This window comes from Microcebus murinus, chromosome 25 (genome assembly GCF_040939455.1).
Source record: "Microcebus murinus isolate Inina chromosome 25, M.murinus_Inina_mat1.0, whole genome shotgun sequence".
In the NCBI taxonomy this organism is placed as follows: Eukaryota; Metazoa; Chordata; class Mammalia; order Primates; family Cheirogaleidae; genus Microcebus; species Microcebus murinus.
In genome coordinates this window covers 19,859,086-19,883,112 of record NC_134128.1, presented here as the reverse complement: position 1 = coordinate 19,883,112, position 24,027 = coordinate 19,859,086, and the positions used below count along the sequence as shown (strand labels likewise).

Genomic DNA, 24,027 nt, shown 5'->3' with positions numbered 1-24,027 from the left:
AGGAACCATGTGTGATTCTGGTCTAGAAATAGAAATTAATAAAATACCATGAAACTTCGTGGGTCACATATACCTGGCACCAAGAGTACAGAGACGTGATGTTTATATATTTGACCCACTCTTTTGTGGGCTAGCTTATAACTGAGAATCGAATTCAATCTAAAAGCATAGTTCATTTGTGGCATGTTTTCTTGTCTGTGTAAGAATATGGCAGCAACGTAGAAATGGCCTACCCAAGACATAAAGCATCCCTCGTGGTCTCTATTCTATCCTAGGCCAAATATCAGTTTGTTTCAATTCCCTTATAATCTAAATGCCCAGAGTGAAATTGTCTACAATTTGATATCCACTTGATCCCAAAGAAATGACTGTGAAAATTTCCCTAAAATCATGAATTGTGTCCCTTTTGTATATGTTTTAAAAAATCAAACTCATCAAAAATTTAATATTGATTGAACGATGGGAGACATGGTTGAAAATAACCAAAAAGTGACAGATCATTTTTGTGGTAACAGCGCTGAAAAAATATTTTCTAGTTAGTGAGGTTGAAAAGGGTTAATTATGATAGCTAAGTGGTGCAATAACAGTGAACAATTTCTCTGAATTCTGTTAAAATAAAAATATGCATTGGCTATTACAGTCAATCAGACATCAGGGTTATAAGACTATTCACTAGGCAGTGTTCCACTGCTCAAAGGAGAAAACAGTAAAATTGCAGTGGAGATAGTTGAGTAAGAATAAGGGTGCCATTTACCTCAAAAAGTAATAACTTTAATATATGCAAGAAGTTTGAAAATGATATGTCGATTATAACTAGGAAGATAAAAAAAAATACTCAATAGATTTTTAAAAATGAATTAGCACTTCCCATCCTGCATTAAGGTACTCTCAGAATGAAAATTTACATACTGTATGACAATACACCTATTCTAAGTTCTTTTAAATGTCTCCAAAGAACTTGTTCAGTATACTTCTTTAAAACACATTTCCATGATTTGAATGTCACCTTAAATGTATATCACAACACAGAATGCCCTAACAGTTCAGTACACATTTATTTTTGAATTGGTTTGTTTGCCAGTAGGGCTATGAGATATGCAATGTAGTACTTGATCTCCCCAACACCAAGTAAAAGCTTCTGACATAAGATTAAATGTTTAGTAGAAGCACATTTGCTAAAATGTAGTTGAACTCATCCCAACAAAAATGTTCCTCCTTTAAAGTTCAATGTCAAAATTATTTTATTAAGACTAATATTCTGCTAATTGAACTCAATAAGCATTGATGACCATAACAATATTCTTCTTCACTGAAAACAGACATTCAGAATATAAACCAGTATGTGCTACCATGTATGTTTGCATATTACCTAACATGTTCTCTGTATGTTAGGTTATTCACAATTATTAAGTAATATTGATATATTAGTCTTAAATATTTGTAATCACAAAGTAAGATACCACTTTCTTTTTAAAAGCCATTATCACTGGTTTTTTTCCAGCTTTACATATATCTTGTTTTTTCTGTAGAGAACTCTTCTAACAAAAGGAAAAGGGTTGAATAAAAGCCACTTTGAAATTACAGAACGCTTCAGGAAAATAAAATCTCTCTTCAATTAAATCTCTTCAAAAAAAAAAATCTATGCATAACATTATCCAAGCCAAGGCATGGGTTGTTTTATTGCATTTTATGCTGTGACAAAGTACTATAATTAGCACATTGGTGTAATTTACCGCTGTTTCATTAAAGCTGATTGACTAACTATTGGGGATTTTAACATGGTTTCTTGAGGACTTGACCTGGTGTACTTTCCTATGCTATAGCAAGAATTGAGCAAGGACGTTCATTGTAAACAGTAATAGAAAAATAATCCTGATAAAGGTCATAATACAAGGAAAATGTGTAGTTTTGCTCTTTGCTTCCTCAGAACGTTCTATTTTTAATTGGTTTGGTTTTATGATACGATCTCAAATAAAAAAAATCTGACATTCAGCTAAATTTTTACCAATTGAAAAACCTAAATCATGTTTGTTTAATTTATATTGTTGTTCATGGTTCTTTTGAAAGTCTGTTTTTTAAAAGCAAAGTGCATTAAAACAGCCCATTCTTGACTTTAAGGGATTCTACATACAAGATGTGCAGAAATGGAAAAATCCATTTAAATGGCTTGAGGTAGGGATAAGGGAAACATGGTTTTGAAAAAAAAAAATACAAAACTGTCACACAAAAGTAGATTAAACACTGTCATATCAAGAATAACTGTATTCTGTGTCTTCAGCCAATGGCAAGGAACCAAGTATAATTATATATTTAGCTCCTTAACAACCCCACCCCCAACCATGTGACATGACATATCAATCATCACTGTACTCCTATGTCAGAATAGCAGGTTGATCAAAGAAAAGTCCATACTTTCATGGGAGGATCAATGCTATATACCATTATAAAAGCAATGCGTCTGATCAAGAGGCCACCTTGTAAATGGTCCCAACTGCGTGCAGGCTTGTTGATAGCTTCAATACCAAAGTAGTCTCCAACGCCCTCATCTGCACAGAACATTTAGAAAGGAACAAGAATGCATGTTGAAAATTCTGCATAAGCAATTTACATTCTGACAGGAGGAGGATGGGTTTTTATTATGTTTCATAATTCCTCTGCCACAGACTAGCAGTATGCTGCACGTTAAGTAACAGGTTGGTGTGGTTGCTAAAATTAAACTGGTTTTCTATAGGAGACACCTTAGCTTAAATTGACGCTGTGCTTCAAGTTTATTCCTGTTTAATCTAGTTACTTGCCTAGGACATAAATATTAAACTTGCTGAATTTGGTTGCATGTTCTTTTTAATATTTCATCCTCCTTAGAAGTTTCTGGTGTTTATGGGAACTTCTTACTATGTCTTCCGTCCTTTGAATTATTCTCAGCATCATATATGCTTCCCCCAGCCCACCCCAAAAAATACAGTCAAAAGAGAAGTGGGAAGCCAAGGGCTCTGCTAATCTTTGTAATACCACCTCTTTTATTTCTAGAAACTTCAGCATTTGTGAGTTAAAGGAAAGGATAGGAGAGAATGTGTTTTGGAGCTGAGGGACAGGTACAGTGAAGAATGCAGACGATGGCACTAAATAATAGTAAAAATGTTATTAGTACTAATAGTTAGTCTTACAGATATTCAGAACAAGAAACGAATGAAAGGAAAAAGAAAACCTGAAACAGTAATGAAACCCCAACATCAAGAACTATGGTGCATCAATTAAAATGGAAGGGAATGGCATGCACATATACCTGCAGTGGAAAATGAAGGAATATCCTTGCACTGAGGAGTTCTAGTTGTCAGGCCAAGTGAGACCCACACAGGAGACAGGATGAGAATGGTCCCACCATGCCTGTTGCCTTTTTTTTTTTGTTTGCACAGTAGCTGTCAGTTCCAGGCTTTTGCAGGTAGTGGAGCCCAGCGGGAAAAAGGGGCGGGACCCAGCGATGCAGCCTGAACTGAGAGCAAATTTAAATTACTGAGCCTTTTTTTTTTTTTTTCCATTTTTATTTTTCTACTCTGCGACAAACTGAAAAGATTCCAGCACGCTAATTTAACCACCCTGCTGCTGCTTCTTTGCCTTTTTTTTTTTCTTTTTCTTTTTTTTTTTTTTGGTCTCCCTGCTTCTAGGATAATTAAAAGAGAAACCTGTAAAGGCAACATTCCTGTGAGCGAGTTGGTGCTGCAACGTGTTGGTAAGAAAAATAATTTATTTTTTTATCTTTTTTTTTTTTTTTTTTTTTGCTTTTCCTTTAAAAAAAAAAAAAAGCTGGAGGCTTTGTCTAATGCAGTCATAAGCGTGGCTTCCCTGCCGTGAGGGGTTAGCGTGTAATGAAAAGGTGTAATTGCCTGATAGATGACCTTCACGTCATACTTATACCGGGTAATGACAGCATTCCTGTCTACCCCGATGAGCCTTCTCTCTGCAGATTGACTGTTTGCCCAGTTGCAACAGGGCTGAGATTGTTGCACTATGACAATGAGTTGTCGATCGTTCGGAGTTTCAGTGTCCTGTCACTGAGAATTCCTTGACTTTCTCCAAGTGACTCCCTTAGCCAGGGGGATTATGAGTTTTAATAGGTACCTTGCAGACCGGGTTTGCTGTTTACTCATCAAACAGGAAGTACAATGATGAAACTTTTTTTTTTTTTTTAAGGAACACGAATTATCATAGACTTCCTTAGTGCAGATATTGAAAGAAACTGAAGTGAGTGCTCCATAGAGTTATTTTAATCCCTTTCATCTGTAACTACTCAGGAGTTCATTAGACAACTGTGAAGAACCTTCATCATTTAAGGACCTTGTACTTGAGATGCCAACTTTATTCTTTAAAAGAACAAATTTTAATTCAACCCAATTAAATTCAACAAGTATTTCTATATATACTCGGTCTGGAACTGCTACCGAGAAATGTCCTTGCTGGGTACTCTGTTGTGCGGAGAAACTGAAACAGGATATTGTAGATACACAGCAAGCAGCTTTTCTTACTACTTTTGGAACTGACCAGATCATTTAAGATATTTCAAAATGCAAGACTGTTGGCTATAGGGTCTCAAGGTTAAACCTCCTATATCAATGTGTTTATATTCCTTCAATGCATGTAAATTTTGCTAATGTCCATTTGCAACTGTGGCCAGTGTTGTTTAGACTGCATTTTAATACTATAAAGAAGAGTGGAAAAAAAAAAAACCCAGAAAGCTTCTCTTTTCTGTATATCAAGTATGTCATCTGAATGTATATCCATGAGACAAACTTAGAGCTTATCCAGATTCTAACCTCAGAAACTGGAAGATGCCTGGGGAGATTTAGGCTTGTCAGTGAGTCTGCTTGGATTTGTGTCAAGAAACTTAGGAATAAGAATTTTCCTTTCTGTTTTCCCTTTAAAAGCACATACAAAAAAGCAAGGAATATACTTTGTGCTTTTCCATTGTTCTTTGTAAACTAGATTAGTTTTTGTTTGGTGCTTTTGTTTGTTGGAAAATCTTTATTTCAATAGATTTAGGGGTACAAGTGGTTTTTGGCTACATGGAGTAACTGTATAGCGATGATGTATAGTGATGTTTTTAGCGTACCCATCATTTGAACAGGGTGCATGGCACATGAAAAGTATTTTGTCTTCCCTTGCCACTCACCCAGCCCTCCTCCTTTCTGAATCTCCAAGGTCCAGTGTACCTCTCTGTATGCTGCTTTTGTTTTTTTTTTTAAAATATATAAGTAGAAATACAACAGGACTGTTGCCAAAAAGAGAATGTAGTTAGCAAATATGATTAAAATTTTTCTAAAGAAAAATTCTATGGATGTCTGAAGGTTGTATGCCATTTGCTTCTTACAGAGAATGTGGCATCCCATACACTGGTTGACATTTGGTCCCTGGTCTCTGTAGCTATTCCATCTAATTGTGTCACTTCTACGTTTAACAGCTCTGAACCACGCCACCCTTGGGTCCTCACCCATGCCCCCAGATCGCTTGAAATGTCTAAAAAGACCCCAGAACGTTAGAAAATGTCAATTATTGGAATAATTTCTGCCTCTTTACAACAAGAGAAAATGCTGTGGATTTAATAGTACATTTTTAAAATCTGTTCTTATCCACCAGTAACTGTCTATTAGCAACATTTCAGTTATAATTGGAATAAATTGTTGCCCAGTAACAAGCACCTAACTGCTTAGCGACTTTCCATAGAATCAGTGACTAGAAATAGCTACAAAGGGCTAAATACAAGTTGAACCACAGCACTTGTATTTCTTAATTTTGGAAAAAAAAAAAAAAAGATTCATTTCTTTCTAATTTTACCTAATTTTACCATGTCATGTACATTCCCCAACGCTCAAATTGAGGTGCCTCTTCTTTGCAAATTTCCAATTGACCAAAAATCTCACAGGTGCAAAATAAAGGCCAGTAGATCTTTAAAAAAAATGTTCTTTCTGGCTCAAAATAAGAATGAGAGGATAGATAAGCACAACCTCTCAGACTATGAGTGTTAACAAGATTCTGGGTTAGCAACACCATTATATGTGAAGAACTGCTATCATCTCTTGCGGAATGTAATGTAAAATTATGGGTTTCATTGTAGGACTCTGTCATTTGAACTACTAATCAGTCCGTAATTCTATAGATTGCTGTAGTTAAAATGATGCTTTCCCCCATTAATAAAATATGGAATAACGCTGCACTTACATTAGTTAGATTTCACCCTATTCATTTTTTCAATAGATAAAGAACCAGTACTAGCCCCAAATCCTGATATCTCTGTGTACGTAATATCAGAATGTCTTGTCTTCTTCCCTTGCTTAAAGTGCTATGACATTAGAATTTCAAGACTAAAATTCTTAAACAAGAGTTCAGCATTTGTCATTAGCTCTTGTGGCATTTGGGAATAGTTTTCGCCTTATAATTGCCCAGGTGTTAAAATAGAAAATATCTTAAAGAAAGTACACGTGGTTATTTTACATGCAGATGTATGAACAAAAACTATGATGCCAGAATGAAAATATGAGGTGACATGAAAGTATAAGTATTGCTTTCTGAACAGATGATACCTGACATTTGTTCTGTTATGAACGCTCGTTGAGTATCAACTATGCAACAGGAAGTATGTCAAAATCTATGGGAAACAGAGAAATGAAAAAGCCACATCTTAGTCATCACAGGAATTATAAGGTAGTAGAGTTTCAATAGGTAGACTAGAAAATATAATTTGATTAATTAGCTTGTGATGAACCTAGCATTATGTTAGGCTGTTGAGATCAAAAAAATTGTAACACTACTTCTGAGTGCCTGGAGTTGGTGTATAGATGATTTCCCTCATTTGCTCTGGTTCTTTCTCTGTAGACATGTATATGTTTTCTATTCCCATTATTTAAAAAAAAAAAATGAGTGTTGACAGTGTTAACATCTGTAATTTTTGTTCTTACTATAAAAGAAAAGCAACACTCAACTGGATATCAGGAAATATCACATCTCATCTCTAATCTCACTCTGATTTTGTCACTTAATCTGTTTAAGCCTTTGTCTCCTCATCTTTACAAAGTGGAAGTCACCCCATCCAGTATAATTTTTTTGATGCCATTTTGGTGGAAGATGGGTAACGTGTAAGAGAAAAGAGTCATGGCGGGCCTTGTGCACCAGTGGTTTAAACAAATTCCAAGAGAATTACCACGCGTGTGCTGAGTCGATAGGTGCCTATGTCTGTCCCTTGATTTCATACCTTCTTTTTCTCTTCACGGACGTGGTAATGCCCACAGGACTATAGAGAAAGATTGAAACAGAACAGGAAGTGTATATAAAGAATGCTGTACTACCATCTGTTGGGATGCTTCTTCCATATGACCCAAGATAACTAAGAGAATGTCTCTGTCCTTAAACCACATCGTATAATCTGACATTTTCTGTGTACTTTTAAAGTAGCAGTTGAGCAATTTGAGTTCTCATTGGTGTATACACCTGTGAGGCCACCCCAGCAACCAAAATGTAGAAAATTTCCATCCTTAAGAAATATTTTTGTGTCCTCGTGCAGTTTGACCCTTTCATCCACACCTAGGCTGCAGGCAGCCCCTTGATTTGCTTTTTGTCACTATAGATTACATTTTGTGAAATGTTACATGGATGGAATCATGCAATATGTACTGTTTTACATCTGGCTTCTTGCACTTAGCGTAGCGCCTTTGAGATTCATACGTATCATTGTATCGGTTTTTATTGCTGAGTGATATTTCATTGTACAGCTAGACAACATTCTGTTCATCTCTTGACCTGTGGGTGAGCATTTGGATAGTTTCCATTTGGGAACTATTACGACCAAAGCTGTGTTAAGCATTCATGTTTAAGTCTTTTTGTGGGCATAGGTGTTGGTCTCGGGTGAATAGCTAGAAGTGACAATGTTGGGTCATATGGTAGATGTATTTTGAGACGGATAAGGAAAAACCAAGCAGTTTTCCAAAGTGTTAGTACAATTTTGTGTTTCCTCCAGCAATATAAGAGTTCTAGTTGCTGGACATGTTTGCTGACAGTTGATACTCCCTATCTTGTTTTTATTTTAGCCATTCTAGTGAGTATGTGGTGGTATCCAACTGTGTTTTTATTCATCATTTGCTGAGAATGAGTGATGATGAGTTTCTGTTGAAACCTTTTGTCCAGTTTTTGTGCTCTGTGTGTCATCTTAATACTGAGTTTGTGAGAGTTGTTTCTTATTCTAGATGGAAGTCTCTTTTTAGATACCTGTGTGGAAAATGTTTTCACCCAGTACATGACTTTTCTTCCCTTTTTTTTTTTTTTTTTTTTCAAATGGTGTCTTTCAAGGGAAACATTTTTTATTTGGATTAATAAATCCAAGTAACCAATATACCATATAACCAATATAAAAATATGTGTTCTTTATTCATATTTTTATATAGACAAAGAAATATTTGTCTGCCTGAAGACAACTCAGATTTTTCTCCTGTTTCTCTATTAGTTTCATAATTTCAGTTTTCACATACAGATCTATGGTACATTTTGGGTTACTATGTTTGGTATAAGATGAAAATTAAGGTTCAGTTTTTTGTCCTGTGGATAGCCAATTGCTCCAGCAACATTACTAAAAAGACTACTCCTTGCACCATTTAATTACCTTAGTCGATTTTTCAAAAATCAGGACAGTATATATGTTGGTGTTTTCTGGAGCTCTCTTCTGTACCATCTATTTATATACTTATTCTTTCACTAATTCTATACCATATTGATTAGCTTTATAGTAAGTCTTGAAACAGGTGGCGTAACTTCACCAACTTTGTTTTTCTTTAAAAAAACTACTTTGGCTATTCTAAGTACTAATTTTTATATAAACGTTAGAATTAGCTTGTAAATTTTCACCCTAATAAAAAATACCTCCTGAAATTCTTTTTAGAATTTCATTGAATATAAAGTTCAATGCGCAGAACTGACATTTAAACTATATTGAGTCTTCAAACCATAGTGCTTTAGTTTTCCAGTTTCTTTGAGCAGCAGATTGTATTTCACAATTTTTGTTAAATTTATCCCATCATGCAAGTATACTTCTATGATGTTTTGGGGTCTTACTTAAGTAGCCCCCAATTTTAAGTATTTTTTATTCCCTTTTCCGAGTGTTTGTGGCTATTATACATAAATTATATTGACTTTTGTAAATTGATCTATTATAAGGCTATCTTGACAAATTTCCTTATTGGTTATAGTAGATATTTTTAAATATATATTAGGATTTCCTAAATATATCATGAACATATTGATCAAAACACCTTACCCTTTCTAATCTGTATGTCTTTTATCCTTAACTGTTTGAAATATCCAGGACTTCCAATGAAATGTTACATAGAAATTATGAAAGTGAATGTCTTTGACATATTCCCAGTCTTCAGGGAAAAACATTTAGTGTCTCGTCATAGAGTATGAGGGTTTTTTATGCATATCCTTTACCACACAAACAAGTCCCTTTCTATTGCTGCTATGCTGAGGTTTGATTTGCTAATATTTCATTAAGGAGTTTTGTGTCTATATTCATAAGGGATACTGGTTGGTGCCTTTTGTTGTCTCAGTGACTTTGGAGTTGAGTAAACTTAGTCTCATAAAATAGGTTGGGAAGTATTCCTTCCTCCTCGATGTTATGAAAGATTTTTGTACAGGAGTCGTAGTTTCTTCCTTCTTTAAATGTTGGATGGAATTTACCAGTAAGGCATCTGGGCCTGGAGGTAATTTTTGTGGAAAGACTTTTAAATACAGATTCAATTTCATTACAGAATATGGGGTTGCTTAAGTTTTCTATTTCCTCTTATGCCAGCTTTGGTTGTTTATGTTCAAAGAATTTGTATATTTCATCTGAGTGATCACAAGTACATGTTGAGTATCTCCCTGATCTGAAAATCCTAGATCTGAAACATTTTGAGCACCAACAATGGCACTCAACGGAAGTGCTCATTGGAGCATTTTGGATTTCAGATTTTCAGACTGGGGAATGGTGAACCACTAAGAAAACATTCCAAAATTAGAGAAAATCCAAATCGCTTCTTGTCCCAAGTATTTATCCAAGGGCTCAAGCAATCCTGCTGCCTCAGCCTCCCAAGTAGCTGGGACTACAGGCATGCACCACCATGCCTGGCTAATTTTTATATATATATTTTAGTCAGCCAATTTCTTTCTATTTACAGTGGAGACGGGGTCTTGCTCTTGCTCGGGCTGGTTTTGAACTCCTGACCTTGAGGAATCCACCCGCCGCCGGGCCTCCCAGAGTTCTAGGATTACAGGCGTGAGCCACCACACCCGGCCCGATACTCAATCTTTATCGCAATAAAATTCTCTTACTCTTTTTTTTCTCTTAAATGTTACAGGATCTGTAGTAGTATCTCCTTTATTAGGATTGGTAGTTCATGTCTTCTTTTTAAATCGGTCTATTAGTCTTATATTTCTGCCATAACAAATGGCCACAAACTTTTTTTTTTTTTTTTTTTTTTTAGAAAGGTAGCAGGCTACATAAGGCCACAAACTTTGTGGTTTAAACAACACAAGTTTATTATAATTCTGTGAATCAGAAGTGTGACACATGTGTCACCAGACTAAAATCAAAGTGTTGGCAGGGCTGCATTCCTTTTGGCAGACCGTAGGGAAGCATCTATTTCTGTGCAGTTGTAGGACTGAGATCTTGTGACCAGCTGAGGACCATGCCCAGCTTCTCGAAATCACTCACATCCTTGACTTGTACTCTGCCTCCCAGTATTTGGTGCCAGCAACGGTGGGTCAGGTGCTTCTCATACTTCCAATTTCCCTTCCTTGTCCTTCTGACTCATACCCTTAATCCAACTTGACAAGGTTCTGCACTTTTAAGAACCTATGTGATTATACTGGACCCACCCAGATAGTGGAGAATAATCTCCCTATCTCAAGGTTGATGCCACTAATCACATCAGCAAAGTTTCTTTTGCCATCTAAGGTTGCATATCTAAAGGACTCAGTGATTAATGCATTGACATCTCTGGGGACCCACCTGTCTGCCTTCTGCAGTAGAAGATTATGTAATTCATTTTAGCCCTTTCTTCTTTGTCTAATATAGGCCTTTAAATATATACATTTTTCCCCAACCCTTACTTCAGTTTTATCTAACAAATTTCAATTTAGTCTACGCAAAATAATTTCTAATTTCTTTTGTGATTGCTTGTTTTTTCTCATTGATTCTTCAGAAGTGTATTATTTAACTTTTAGATAGTTGGGGCTTTTCTAGAGGTTTTGCTATTGCTGATTTTTTAAGTTAATTCCATTGTGTTCAGAAAACATACTCAATAAGGTCTTTTGATTTATGTCCCAACATATGGCTTGGTGACAAAATAATGTGTATTCCAGTTACTCCACTACTGGTGTAGTGTTCTATAATTTCCATTTAGGTTGGTACTGTCCCTATGAATCCTGTTTCCTACTGTTTTTTGTTGTTTGTTTGTTTTTTCCTTTTGTCTCTCTTCTAGAGGTTAATGAGAGTGGTATAAATTCTCCTTTCATGATTATAGATTTCTCCCCCTAAGTCCTCTCAAATTTTGTTCCATGTATTTTTAAGCTATGTTTATGAGGTATATATACATTTATAATTATTACCTATTATTGTCTTATTGACCTTTTTTTCACAATAAAGTTCCTGTTGAGTAGCATCCTATTTTGGTTGTGTTTTTCTTCTTTTGTATTGATCAAATGTTACAAAATTCCATTTTTATTTCTTTTTTTTTTCCTAATTACATCTCCCTACGTTATTTTTTCATGATCGTTGGAAATTACAATATGCATTTTAAACTTATTCCAATCTTTTCAGAGGTAATAGCATAGCATTAACTTTCCAAAAGTGTATTTATATTTACCTTTGGTTTTTGACCTACTGTTGTCTTATGTATTACAGCCACATGTAGCTTGGTTTTACTGTAAACAATCCTTTCTCTGTTAAAGTATTTAAGAGGAAGAAATATGTTTATATAGCCTCAACACCTTTTACATTACATGGAATTCAGTTCTCCTGATAATAAATTTTCTCATGTTCTGTTTATCTGAAAATGATTTAATTTAATCTTTATTTCTATGGTAGCTTCACTAAACAGAATTCATTACTGAGCACTTATTTTGTTTTTCCTCACTTTTATTTTCTCATTCCAATATCATCTGGCCACCATAATTTCTTATGATGTCAGTAGTCAATCATAGCATTCTTCCCCTGTAATGAGCATGTATGTTTTTTCTAAATGAGTTCAAGATTTTGTTTGACACCCTTGGGTTTCAGCAGTTTAACTATAATGTGTTTAGGAATTGTTTTCTTCATTTTAATCCTGCTTGCGGTTCATTAATTTTCCTGAGTCTAAATTTTATGTTTTCCACCAAATTGGGAGGAAATTCTGCCATTACTGATTTTTGTAAAAGTTTTCTATGCTTGTTTCTTTTTCCTTTGTCAACTCGAATTATGTGTTTGATAGCCTGACTGATATTGTCACACAGGCCTCTCAAGCTCTCATTTTTTTAACCTATTTCCTATTAACCAATGAATACAAATTGAGTAATTTGCTATTGCTGATTTTTTAAGTTAATTCCATTGTGTTCAGAAAACATACTCAATAAGGTCTTTTGATTTATGTCCCAACATATGGCTTGCTGACAAAATAATGTGTATTCCAGTTACTGGAATAACTGGAATACAAAATAATGTGTATTCCGGTTACTCCACTACTGGTGTAGTGTTCTATAATTTCCATTTAGGTTGGTACTGTCCCTATGAATCCTGTTTCCTACTGTTTCCTACTCAATTACAAATTGAGTAATTTGTATTCATTGATCTTCAAGTTTAAAGATACTTCAGTCTGCCATCTCCAATCTGTTGTTAAGTCCACCTAGTAAATTTTTTCAAGTTCTCAAATTTTCAATTTTTCTCTGTAGGTTGCTCTTGAGATTTTGTTAACTTTTCACTCGCTACATCATACTTTTTAAAAATTCTTTAAATATATTTATAATTGCAGTTGTCAAGTTTTGTCTGCTAAATCCAACATCTGGGACCATTGGAAGTCAGTTTCTATCTGTCGTTGCTCCTATTTATGGGTTACACTTTCCTACTGTTCTGTATGTCTAGCAATTTTTGGTTGTAAGTTGGACATTTAGGATAATACATGGTCATGACAATGGATTCTGTAATGGTCTAAGAATTGTTGTTCTTTTATTATATTCAATTAACTTAACCTGGATATGACTGCAGTGTTTGTATTCTGTCATGTGCAGCTACTGATATTTCTGCTCTATTCTTATAGCCTATGAATGCTGCTTGCATTAGCCTGGCCTCCTGGGGGTCCTCTTCTATGCCTGTGTGCTTTGGCAACTGGGAATTTGGATAAAGATTTTACTGGTATTAGTTTTCTTCTAAATCTAGATGCTATAGATTTATTCTCAGGATCTCACTGCTGATACTGCAAACACTTCAAGGTTTCAGCTTTTTGCTGCCTGTATTTTGGATGCTATTTTGGGTTGAATTATTCCTCCTTCCCACCAAAAAGAAAACATTGAAGTTCTAATCTATACATATTATCACACAATGTGAACTTATTTGGAAATAGGGTTGTTGCTGACATAATTAAGATGAAATCATACTGGAGTGAGGTGGGCCCCTAATCTGATCTGACTGGTGTTCTAAAGATGATAGCCATGCAAAGACGAACGAACACAGGGAGATGCCTGTGACAGTGAAGGCAGAGGCCATGGTTATGTGCAGCTGCTCGCCAAGGAAGGCCAGAGATCATTGGCAAACCACCAGAGTAGGAAAAGGGAACAAGGGCTTCCTTACAGGTTTCAAAAGGAGCATGCTGTGCCAACACTTTCATTGTGAACTTCTAGCCTCCAGAACTGTGATACAATGAATTTCTGTTGTTTTAAATCACCCAGTTTGTGGTGTCAACAGTCTTGGGAAACTAATACAAGTACTGTTCATATATTTGTGTGTGTGTGTATACACACACTTAGCAAGTTTTTTGTAAAGACAGCCATGACTTAGGAAAGTTTGAGATTTAAGAATGAATAATGAAATTCTGGTGAGGATGATATAAGCTTAATATGTTGTGAGGATGTTGGTTCTTGGTATTTTCATCAATTGATGTGTTTAATGATTATGCCTATGGTTAACAATCATATTTATTCAGATCTAGGAGAATAACCATTAAGTCATTGAAGGGAAAACTGAGGCTGCATTATGCTCAATCGTTTGTTCAGAGTCCCATGCTAAGTTCTTGGAAGAGCTGTGAATACAAGAGAAGCATGTCATTTTCTACTGCTAGTTTGTCCTCTGAATGATATCTGAGCCATTGATATTTGAACTCACGCAAAGCAGGAATTGCATCTTAGAAACAAACTCCTTGTGTGCTATTCTTACTTTGAAAACAGCACTAATTTCTGTAAGGTCAAGGAAGACCTCTCTGAGAAAGGTAATAATTAAATTCTAGAGTAATGTGAGGGAGGATAATCCTGGAATATTCAGGGAAATAGCATCCAAGGGCTAGAGGAAACAGCATATAAAAGAGCACTGGAGGGGAGAGCAAGCTAGACAGAGGAAGTTAGCATGGCTGCAGCAGAGCAGCGATGAGACCAATGGTAGGAAAGATAGTGGCCACACCTTGAGGGCAGATATTATTCTGTAAGACAAACTTACTCTGTAAAGAGCCAGGGAGTGAACATTTTAGGCTTTGCAGACCATAATGCCTATAGGGCCACAACTCAATTCTGTGTTACAGTGTGAATGAATGTAGCTGTACATAATACATAAATGAGTAAATCACGGCTGTGTTGCCATAAAACTTTATTGATGGATGTTGAAATTTGCATTTTAGTTTTCATGTGGCAAATAGTTAAGAATAAAAAAAATTCTTGATTCACAGGCCATACAGAAAATGTCATTGGTTGCCCCCTGCCGAGGGCTTTGTAAAACCTAGTGAGGACTTAGGATATGATTCTTTGCATAAGAGGCAGTCATCAGGAGAGTTTTGAACTGAGGACCCCATGGCTGCTCTCTGGGGAGTGGGCTTACGGAGAAAAACAGGTGGCAATAAGGAGAACATTTAGGTTACTCCTCCTAGTTAAAGGATTGGGATGCCTGGGCTAAGATGTTAGCCTGGGAAAGCAATGCGAAGAGGGCAGCCTTTGAACATACTTCAGAAGTAGATCAGAAAGATTTCACTGGTGGTGGATTAGGAATGATGTTCCCAACACAGAGGCCAAATAGGATCACGTTTTATTTAGGAAAGAGGGTAGACTGAGAATATTTCAAGGTCAGAATGTCCAAAGTATTCCAAGAAGCATTTAAGGAGTTTGCTTATTGGAAAGGATCCCTTTCAAGCCATACTTTGGAGAAGTCCCTAAATTTATATTTCTAGAGCACTTTTTCTGGTGAACATGTGCGATGACTTCCCTGTGCATTTCTCAGTACATTTCTGATTTTGTTAGGGCAGTTACGATATGCCCACTCTGAAAATGAAGCAGATGGGCGCAGAAAGATTACAGAACTTGCTCCTCAGGAGCATGCAATGGATTCTTGATGGTCTGTTCCCACATTCCATGTTGTCTGACACTTTGAGCCAGTCATTCCACCACACTGGTCTGCTTCTGCGTCACTCACATGGAGGTGCATGTGTACAACTGGTGATGGTATTGAACTATCAACATCGCAAATCGATTAGCAGCAACATAGTTGGAGCTCTTGTGCTTGGCCACTCAAAGAAGAAAACAATAGAAAAGCAGTTTCCTCTTTCTGCTTCCAGATCAACTTCTCAGGGTAGCATTATTTAGGAAGAAAGGGAATTCAGTTACATAATTTTGAGGGCCTCTTTCTGGCTAACAAATATAATCAATCCATTGGTAGGAGGAGAACAAAGAACACATTGTGCTGTAATGAAAACATATTTCCCCCTAACTTACACTCGGTATAGGTAGTCCTCATAGGTATTGTAATTGGAGGCTAACAAGAAGTACTCCTGGTTACTTGTTAACACTTTGTTCAGACTCCTTGTATTTTTTTTTTATGCATAAAAGGTTTGACTTTTAAATAATAAACCCTTAAGCTCCCAACTGTGAGCAATTAAGATCATGGGAGTGCATTTTTCTGTGAGTGGGCAGACATTTTCTTCCTTTTATTCTTTTGTATATTCTACTTTTAAGCTGTTCTGGCTCTTTCTTTTGTAATGGTTGTTGACAATTCCTTTTTATTTTGTATACCATCCCTTCTGTGAGTCACTTTGGCACCTGGCTCTGCTAAAGTTAACCATAGATCGCTGCTTTCCTCCAACTGCCACGGCTGGGTTTTTGTTCTCTTGAAAACCCATTCCAGAGAGTTGGTGAGTACCGATTAGCAAGGAGAAATTGACAAACAAGCTTGGGAAATTGCCTCCAACTGAAGAATACGGTGCGCAAAAATCACATGGTTTCAACTTGTTTCAATACCATGCCGTTTATGTTCCCACGGAAGATTATTTATCTTCCTGGAACTCTGCTTTCTGATTTAACGTTGATGGTACAGTCTTCCCTCTGCTTCACCCCAAGAAGGTCTAGTCACATAGTATGAATGATTTCACTGTACATTTATTGTGAAGATGTTTCAGAAGTAAGTTTTGATGCAAAGGCAAAGAGCTCACTGAATGTAAGGGCTGCCTTTTATTACCAAGCTGAGAATGTTAACATTGTTCTCATGTCTACTAACATCTGCTGGGGAAAAGGGGATTAGCTCCAAAAACCAGAAAGGGTGGTGTTAGAGTAATCCCATCTGGCTACGACTCCAGCATCCATATTTGAATGGGTATCCTATTCTCAAGTATCTGTAACCCAAAGAATTTTATGGTGAGTAAAAATCTGCACTAAATATACTTGCTTGGCATGCAAGTTTAAAAAAAAAGTATCAAATATTCCAGAAGACATACAACTTCCTGGTGGGGAATATAAAAAAATGTATTCCTCATCTGGCATTAACAAATTAAAAAATACTTACTAAAATAAGAATCATTGCATTTTCTTCAATCACACTATTTTGATTTTTCTTTTGTCTTTTTCAGAGCTATTGATTTTTATGTTTCCCATGTTCATTCTTAGAGGGTTAGTAAACCGTCATTGCTCTCCCCATTTTGGCCTTAAATGGGTCAGGTTCAAGGATCTTACGTGTTAGTTCTTTTGGATGCCTCATTTGATAACCATTACTTTTTGTTGGTGGTGGTTTTTTAAAGCATTCCTTTAGTAAATCTGATATTGTGAGGACAAAGTAATATGATTGAAATTATTCTCGCCTAAAAAAAACAAAAGTTCCAGATTTCTTGGTTACTTAAATACATTATTTTTTATTTTCATAACAGCCAACTTTAAATATCTGTTTAAATGCAGGAGGAGGGAGACAGATCATTTAAAATAGTCGACATATAGACATCATTTCGGTTGTACTTTCAAATGAAGAACTACACCATGAGTCAAACCATGGGGCTAAAATCAACAACCACTCCACATTGCTAGGTTGGCCCCTAACTGGAAAGTTAAGCTGCATATCCTCAGCACAACCCATAAGATGAAGGGGGGGAAAAAAAGCATAAATTTACCGTGTGTTAAAATAAGGTGGTTGGAAATAATGGAGAACTGAAAATGCAACCCCACTAATGGCACTGCCTGTGAATCCAGTGTTTTGCGTGACAGCTGGAATACAATGGGCAGACCCAGAAATGTTTCATTGCTCTGCTTTGCCCAAGTCATAGTCACAGCTAAGCAGGCAGAGAAAATAGAAACACCTGGTGGGCATTCAGACATCCAAAATTTTGAAGCTAATCCTCTCTTAATTATAAACCTCATCAATCACATTTGCATTCTCACCATGTCTAATCTTTTTGACTCAGCAGTTTTCTGGGCTGAGCCCTGTTATTACAGAATTCCCCAGAAAGGTGAATTAGGATTAATAGGCCCGCACTTTTAAGAGGGAAAGGTGGGGAGGAAAAGAGAGAGTAAATATGACATAGAAACTGTGTGAGGCCTGCAACACCCAAAATAGTTACTATCTGGCCCTTTATAGAAAGAGTTTGCTAACCCCTGAGATAGAATTCATGGTATTTTTAAGCTCTGTAGCATAGCAACCTTTACATTCCTGATATTATTTTACTAAGAATAACTGTTTCCAGAGGAAAATAGATCCTCGCATAATGTGACAATTTATTATTTTTGTGCTCAGAGTGTCTGTAATACAATTTAATGCTGTAGACATAAGATTCATTCTGAGATTGTTTTGATTTTCCCTTCTCACTGTTGAATCATTGTCGAACATCAATTAAAAATGTTACCCGATACCAGACTCTATATAAGCAGGTCTTTTTTTTTTTTTACATGCCCTTTAAGGAAAAAGATGGTCATCAACTTTCCTCTTCTGTCCGATAGAAGATTATTTTGTGTAGCACATAAATTGATTTTTGTCAACAGGTAAAGCCAGGACTTGGACAGGAAAAACCATAGACCCCAATGTTGTTTAGTTCTGAAATACATTTTTAGTTTCTACCCATCAAAAGTTGGAATCGGGCCAATGATAAGCTGTTTTTATTTATCGAAGTTTACAACCCCAGGTGTACATTTTAATCATGAAATATATTTTACATTCTGTATTTTTGATTTGTGCCTACTGAGAGTCAAACATTTACCAGAAAATTCCTATTTCAGAAGTAAGGACCTCATGTGCACAATTCTCTTTGTAGCATCTAATACAAGTGAGGCGTTGTCACTATATCTAATTTTAGATTGGATAAAGAATCAGTTACAGAAGATAAAGCCCTCTCTAAATATGCCCAAATCTAAAAATACATTTACATACTCATTAGAAGAAAATCATACTTCAGTTTTATTTGGGTTCACCATGAATATACAGCACACAAGAGAAATCCAAATTACGTCAGAATGACCAGTATAGATGCCCATTCAGGGATGGTACCTGTAAGAAATCTATAACTACTGGACACACTGGAACAGGCTTTCCTTTTCTTTGGCCCCTGATGTTTCTGGAAACAGACCTGCCTCATTTCTGGCTGGGACGATTTCAGCTTTAAAAGCATTCACATCAAAGTGTAAATCAGTGGTAACAACTGAGTATCTCACCTGGTTTGGGAGCAACAATCCACAAAAAACAGGTAGCAGCATTTGGTTTGTTATGGCTTGGTGACATTGGAAGGGTTTCTTAGTCTTTCATTCATTGGTGCTCCCTGCACACCCCTCCCTCGTGACTTCATTGACAAGTCACGTGTCTGCCTGGAGTGTTCCATTGCTTCCTGTCCACTCAAGGCAGGACTGCTCTTAAAATCTAAGAGATGGCAAATAAAGAGGGACCTTCTTAATCCATTTCCTCAGCTGTTGTTAGAGATGCTTCATCTAGAGTCACTTGCAAACTACACAAAAGTTACAATGGGAATGAGGTAGATACCGCTACTCTTTCAGCAACTTTTCTGTTTCCCACCACTGGAAACAGGCCGAGAGCCCTGCTTGTTCCAACGTATGGTTTGGTTGGCAGCAGCGCTTAAGGCTAGGCGCTGTGCAAATCACACAGACCTCGGTTTAGGTTTTAGATCTACCAGGTGGTAACCTTGAGCAAGTTAATATTTCCAAATTCAAATTTATTCACTTAGCAAATGGGAATATTAACATCTTCGTGATTCATTATGCGGAATAAATTCTATAAAGGTGCAGATCTGAAAGTGAATGGTTCCTTAATAAATTATGGAAATTATTGTTACCGATAGTCACAATTTTACCCTGTGCAATTTTTTTTTTGTATGCAAAGAAAACATAACCTCATTAAATGTCTTAACCGAGCATGAGCAGCAAGCTTGACTGATAGTTGGACTCCCAGGACTTTATGATCTGTGGTGCTTGCAATCTCATATATTAATCTGGGCCTCGCCCAGTCTATGGAAATACAGTTCCTAGTTCCTTCTCCACCACATAGCTCAGTTGTGTTATTTAAAAGCAGAATCTTTTCACTACCAAATTAATCAATGTAATCTTACATAAAACAGTCAAAGAAGAGTCACTCTATGAAGATGTGGGAGCCCAAAGCCTCACCCAATGACAGGCCTCTGAGTAATATTGAGGGACCCAAGACCTCCCTTTAATCTCTTTGCAAAACCTCTGGCATAGTGAGTCCCCCTTAGCTTAGCTCAAGTGTCCAAGTTTATTAGAGAACCTGCTCCTCCCTGTCTAATGGATCTCCTTTCCCTGAATGCAGCCGGCCTAACAGGTTGCTCTTTCAAGTTGAGGATAAATCAGAGCAATACACGAGATAATCTTTCAGTAGAAGCTCAGGATTCCTGAGCACTGAGATGCAGTCCCTGTTAGAGTCACCGTTGGTATGGATGAGGTATTTGTATCTTCGCTAGTTTCCCCAACTGGGCAAGAGGCAACCTAATTTGAGAATCACTGCTATAAACAACAAGATGGTCCCAAATTAGGGAAACAGACTCACTCTGTACAGACCTTAAGCATTTGAAGATGAGAATAACTGCTTTGTAAAAGGAGAATTAGATTTCCTGATTAGTTTCATAATATCCTGAAACTTATATTGTAAAGAGAACTCGAGTGGGAATCCCAACAAGTCATTCTTGGGAGAACTGATCTCTAAACATCCATCAGCTTATTTTCCCCAGTCTCCAAACAGTTGATTTTTTTTTTTTCTAAAATCATTGTTTATGCCTCAGTATCATTCAAACAATAAAGAGTCTTTCCCAGTGTTTATATTTGAGAAAGATTCAAGCAGGATGTTCTTCTCTAGCCCTTTCTTACTATTCAGTCTCAACAATTGCCTCCTTAGCAGCCATTAAATCTAGAGTAGCTCCCAAGTCATTTGCTATCATGTCAAAGCATTTGCTGTAGATCATTTATTTCTATATATTTTCGTGTTTATTTGCATGTTGTCTCTGCTTCAGAATTTGTTCCATTGCAAAGAGACTTTCTCTGTCTTCCATCACATACCTTGTGCCTTTTGACCTGTAATATCTATTGAATAGATGACCTAATGCAGTGAGCCCTCACTTTCATCCACCATAAAAAGACTTCTTTAGGGTAAGAAAGGCATGACAAAGGAAAAATTCTCTCAATTATAATTGAACACCAAAGTCATGAACTTGCCCATTCTCCATTTCCCCCATTTATAAGCTGCATCATTTTAGACTTGAAGATAGCATCCCGGTCACACATAGTCTACAAGGACTAAAAGTTTTGCCAGTACCCTGCCCATTTGGGTGACTTTATGACCCTATTGGGAAACTTATAATTGGGTTGGAAAGATTTGGGAAAGAGAAGAGACAGACAAATAATATCTTTTTCTTTGTTTTTAGATCTCAAGATTTTGTGATATTTTTCCCCTCTTAATTGTAAATTGTCGACTCAATTCTGTAGTGTGAAGTAAATCATGCAAATGTTATGCTTCATTTTCCTCCTAATAACTCAAAATAATTATTCACTGGCAGAAACACAGACTTAGCAGTACATGAAATGATACAGAATGAGGTCTCATTGCATATGTAGAAGGTCCAATTTAGGCAAAAGTTACATCTTAGCAATGCCTGATTCTGAATCCTCAATGGCTACGTTTTGGATGTTCTTAACCTTATTAAGAATCATTGTCCTAACTTTTTAAGCAGATATGAGTTGGCACGATAGGAATTGCTATAAGTAGGTGAACAATACTGATTTGCACATAAGCTTGGTATCTTTGAGAAAGAATGGCTTGCATAGTAAATGCCTTTGAAAAGATTCCATTTTGGAAGTTGTTCACTATATATTCATGATTTTCATTGCATGGGGAAAGATTGTTAGGAGAAGACTGGTTCCAAAATATCCTAATGCATGTGTTATCTTTTTTGGAACATGAGAAATTACTCTCAATGCATAAAGTATATGGAATATATTGTGCTTAATGTTCAACAGTAGATCTATAAAACTCACCCAATTTAAAATATGAGAAAAGTTGGCTAAGGAAAGCATTTAACAAATGGTGGTTTCATGACATTAATGTTCTACTGAATGTTAATAGGTGTTGGTTGCAAATGGTCAAATCAACACAAACTCTGGGTTAAACAGTGTTAAAAAGGTTCCTTTACTGTAGGGCTTCTATGAGACCTTCAATATGCTAATAGACATTGTGAATATTTAGGCCAAGCATAAAGTTGGCAGCATTTACCAAACTTATACCAAAGATAATTTTGTTTTTCAAACAGTGTATTCATCATGCTTATTTTCTGTATGTTTATGATACTTGGACATTTTGGAGCATCTTGCTAATCCTGAAAAGGTGGCCCCTTTCGAAATTGATTTTGAAAGATTGTAAACAACTTGCCCATGAACAGAACTTTCATGCACAAACCAACCAATCCAAAGCCCATGAACCCAACCTTTATCTAACTCACCCAGCAAGGGAATATTTCCCTGCCCTAAATAGCCCTAGTGCCAGGTACTGGATACCTAGGTAGGGACACCTCTCCCTGACCCCTGGCCTCTTCCTATCCAAGAAAAACACAAGAAAAGCTCAGGGCCCTGTTCTTCCCTCCCTCCCTCACTCTGCCTCCTCTGTAGACCTGGTGCTGCCCTGTGGTGGTGTCCCTGTGAGGAATAAAAACTCTTCCTGGCTTTGGCCTCTACATAGCTCTCAGCCACTTTAATTTTATAAGTTAAAATCCCACTGGTAGAATCTAGACAAATAGTTTGGTAAATAGTTCGGTTACTAATAGTAGAATTAAAAAAAAAAAAACTTGGGAGGCAAACTTGGGTTCAAATCTGACTGTTACTACCTAAACTGTCTTAGGATCACCTCTCCCAATGTCTGTGTTTTCATTGATCCAATGGGGAGAATAGTAATTTCTCAGGCAGCACTTTGAAGATTTAATAAGTTAGGATAAGGCCAACACGGTTTCTGGTAACACGTGGGAGTTAAGTGCATATGTAACATATATCTTCCATATATAAAGAGGAATGTACATGCCTGGAGTGAGTGAAGTTTTATATTAGCCATCTATGATCCTCAAGATCTGAAAAAGTTGCCTTTCTTTCCCCATAAATGAAATCAACCAGTTGAAGACAATTTTAAGATTATTATCTGTGTCTCGAGTTTTGCTTAACTTTAGTTTGGCAGTAAAATACAGAAATAAAGTGAGGTCTCCCTACAATTGATGTCATTTTTGTAAACTTCTCATTCATTAGGCGATTGCCCAGACTTGGGTTTATCCAATGAAAAGGAAGACTCTGAAAAACTGCAGCAAATGAAGCAATTCAAAGCATTCTATAAAGAAAACAAATTTCCTTAACAAGTCACAATATTTTATTCCTCTTAGAGATAGCCTTTTAACTAATGGACTTGTGATCTTCTGCTAGGTTAGGAATACAAACTTCTCCTGGGTCTATCTGCAGCTGGCCATGTTTGCAGATTTTAATAACCAAAATTGCTAACTCAACTTCTAACAGGTGATGAACCTAAAAATTAAATATACCAAATATAATGCTGTCATAAACCATAAAATGCCATGCTTAATTAGTACAACTAACAATTAGGCACTATCTGCTTTCTTGGATATGGGCTTTGTTTTTTAAAATTCTGCATTCCAAATCTTCCCTGAGAAGGAAGGTATTTCCCAATGAAAATATCACTTTTGCTGAATTTCTCTGCACATAGCTTCTCGATAATGCTTTAAGAGCAGCCTGTACCCTCTCTCTCTCTCTCTTTATGTACTCTTCTGATGCTACCAAGAATTGCCCTCTAGGGATGCTCTGACATTTCACTGGGGCATTCCAAGTAATATTTTTTTACATGGTCTGCCAAGGGGATTGGCCTTACATAAGAGTCAACTCTTTATTCAGTCATTGATAATACATTTAATTACATTGCCTGCCATTTCTGAGCCTTATTGCTAAAATGATAAAATTCATGTTGTTGCAATATAATCTTGACTTAAAATGTTTCAAGCGATGGTGAGTAATGCCAAGGACCTGCAT

General features: G+C 36.5%; 1 protein-coding gene across 1 annotated transcript in view; it reads left to right on the top strand.

Annotated features, from left to right (window-relative positions):
* The first annotated feature begins 3,634 nt into the window (after positions 1-3,634).
* CELF2 (CUGBP Elav-like family member 2) overlaps positions 3,635-24,027 on the top strand; it is a 724,899-nt gene continuing 704,506 nt past the window's right edge. The window contains exon 1 of the mRNA XM_075997471.1: positions 3,635-3,727. The gene's annotated coding sequence lies outside the window, so the exon portion shown is untranslated. The remainder of the gene's footprint in view (positions 3,728-24,027) is intronic.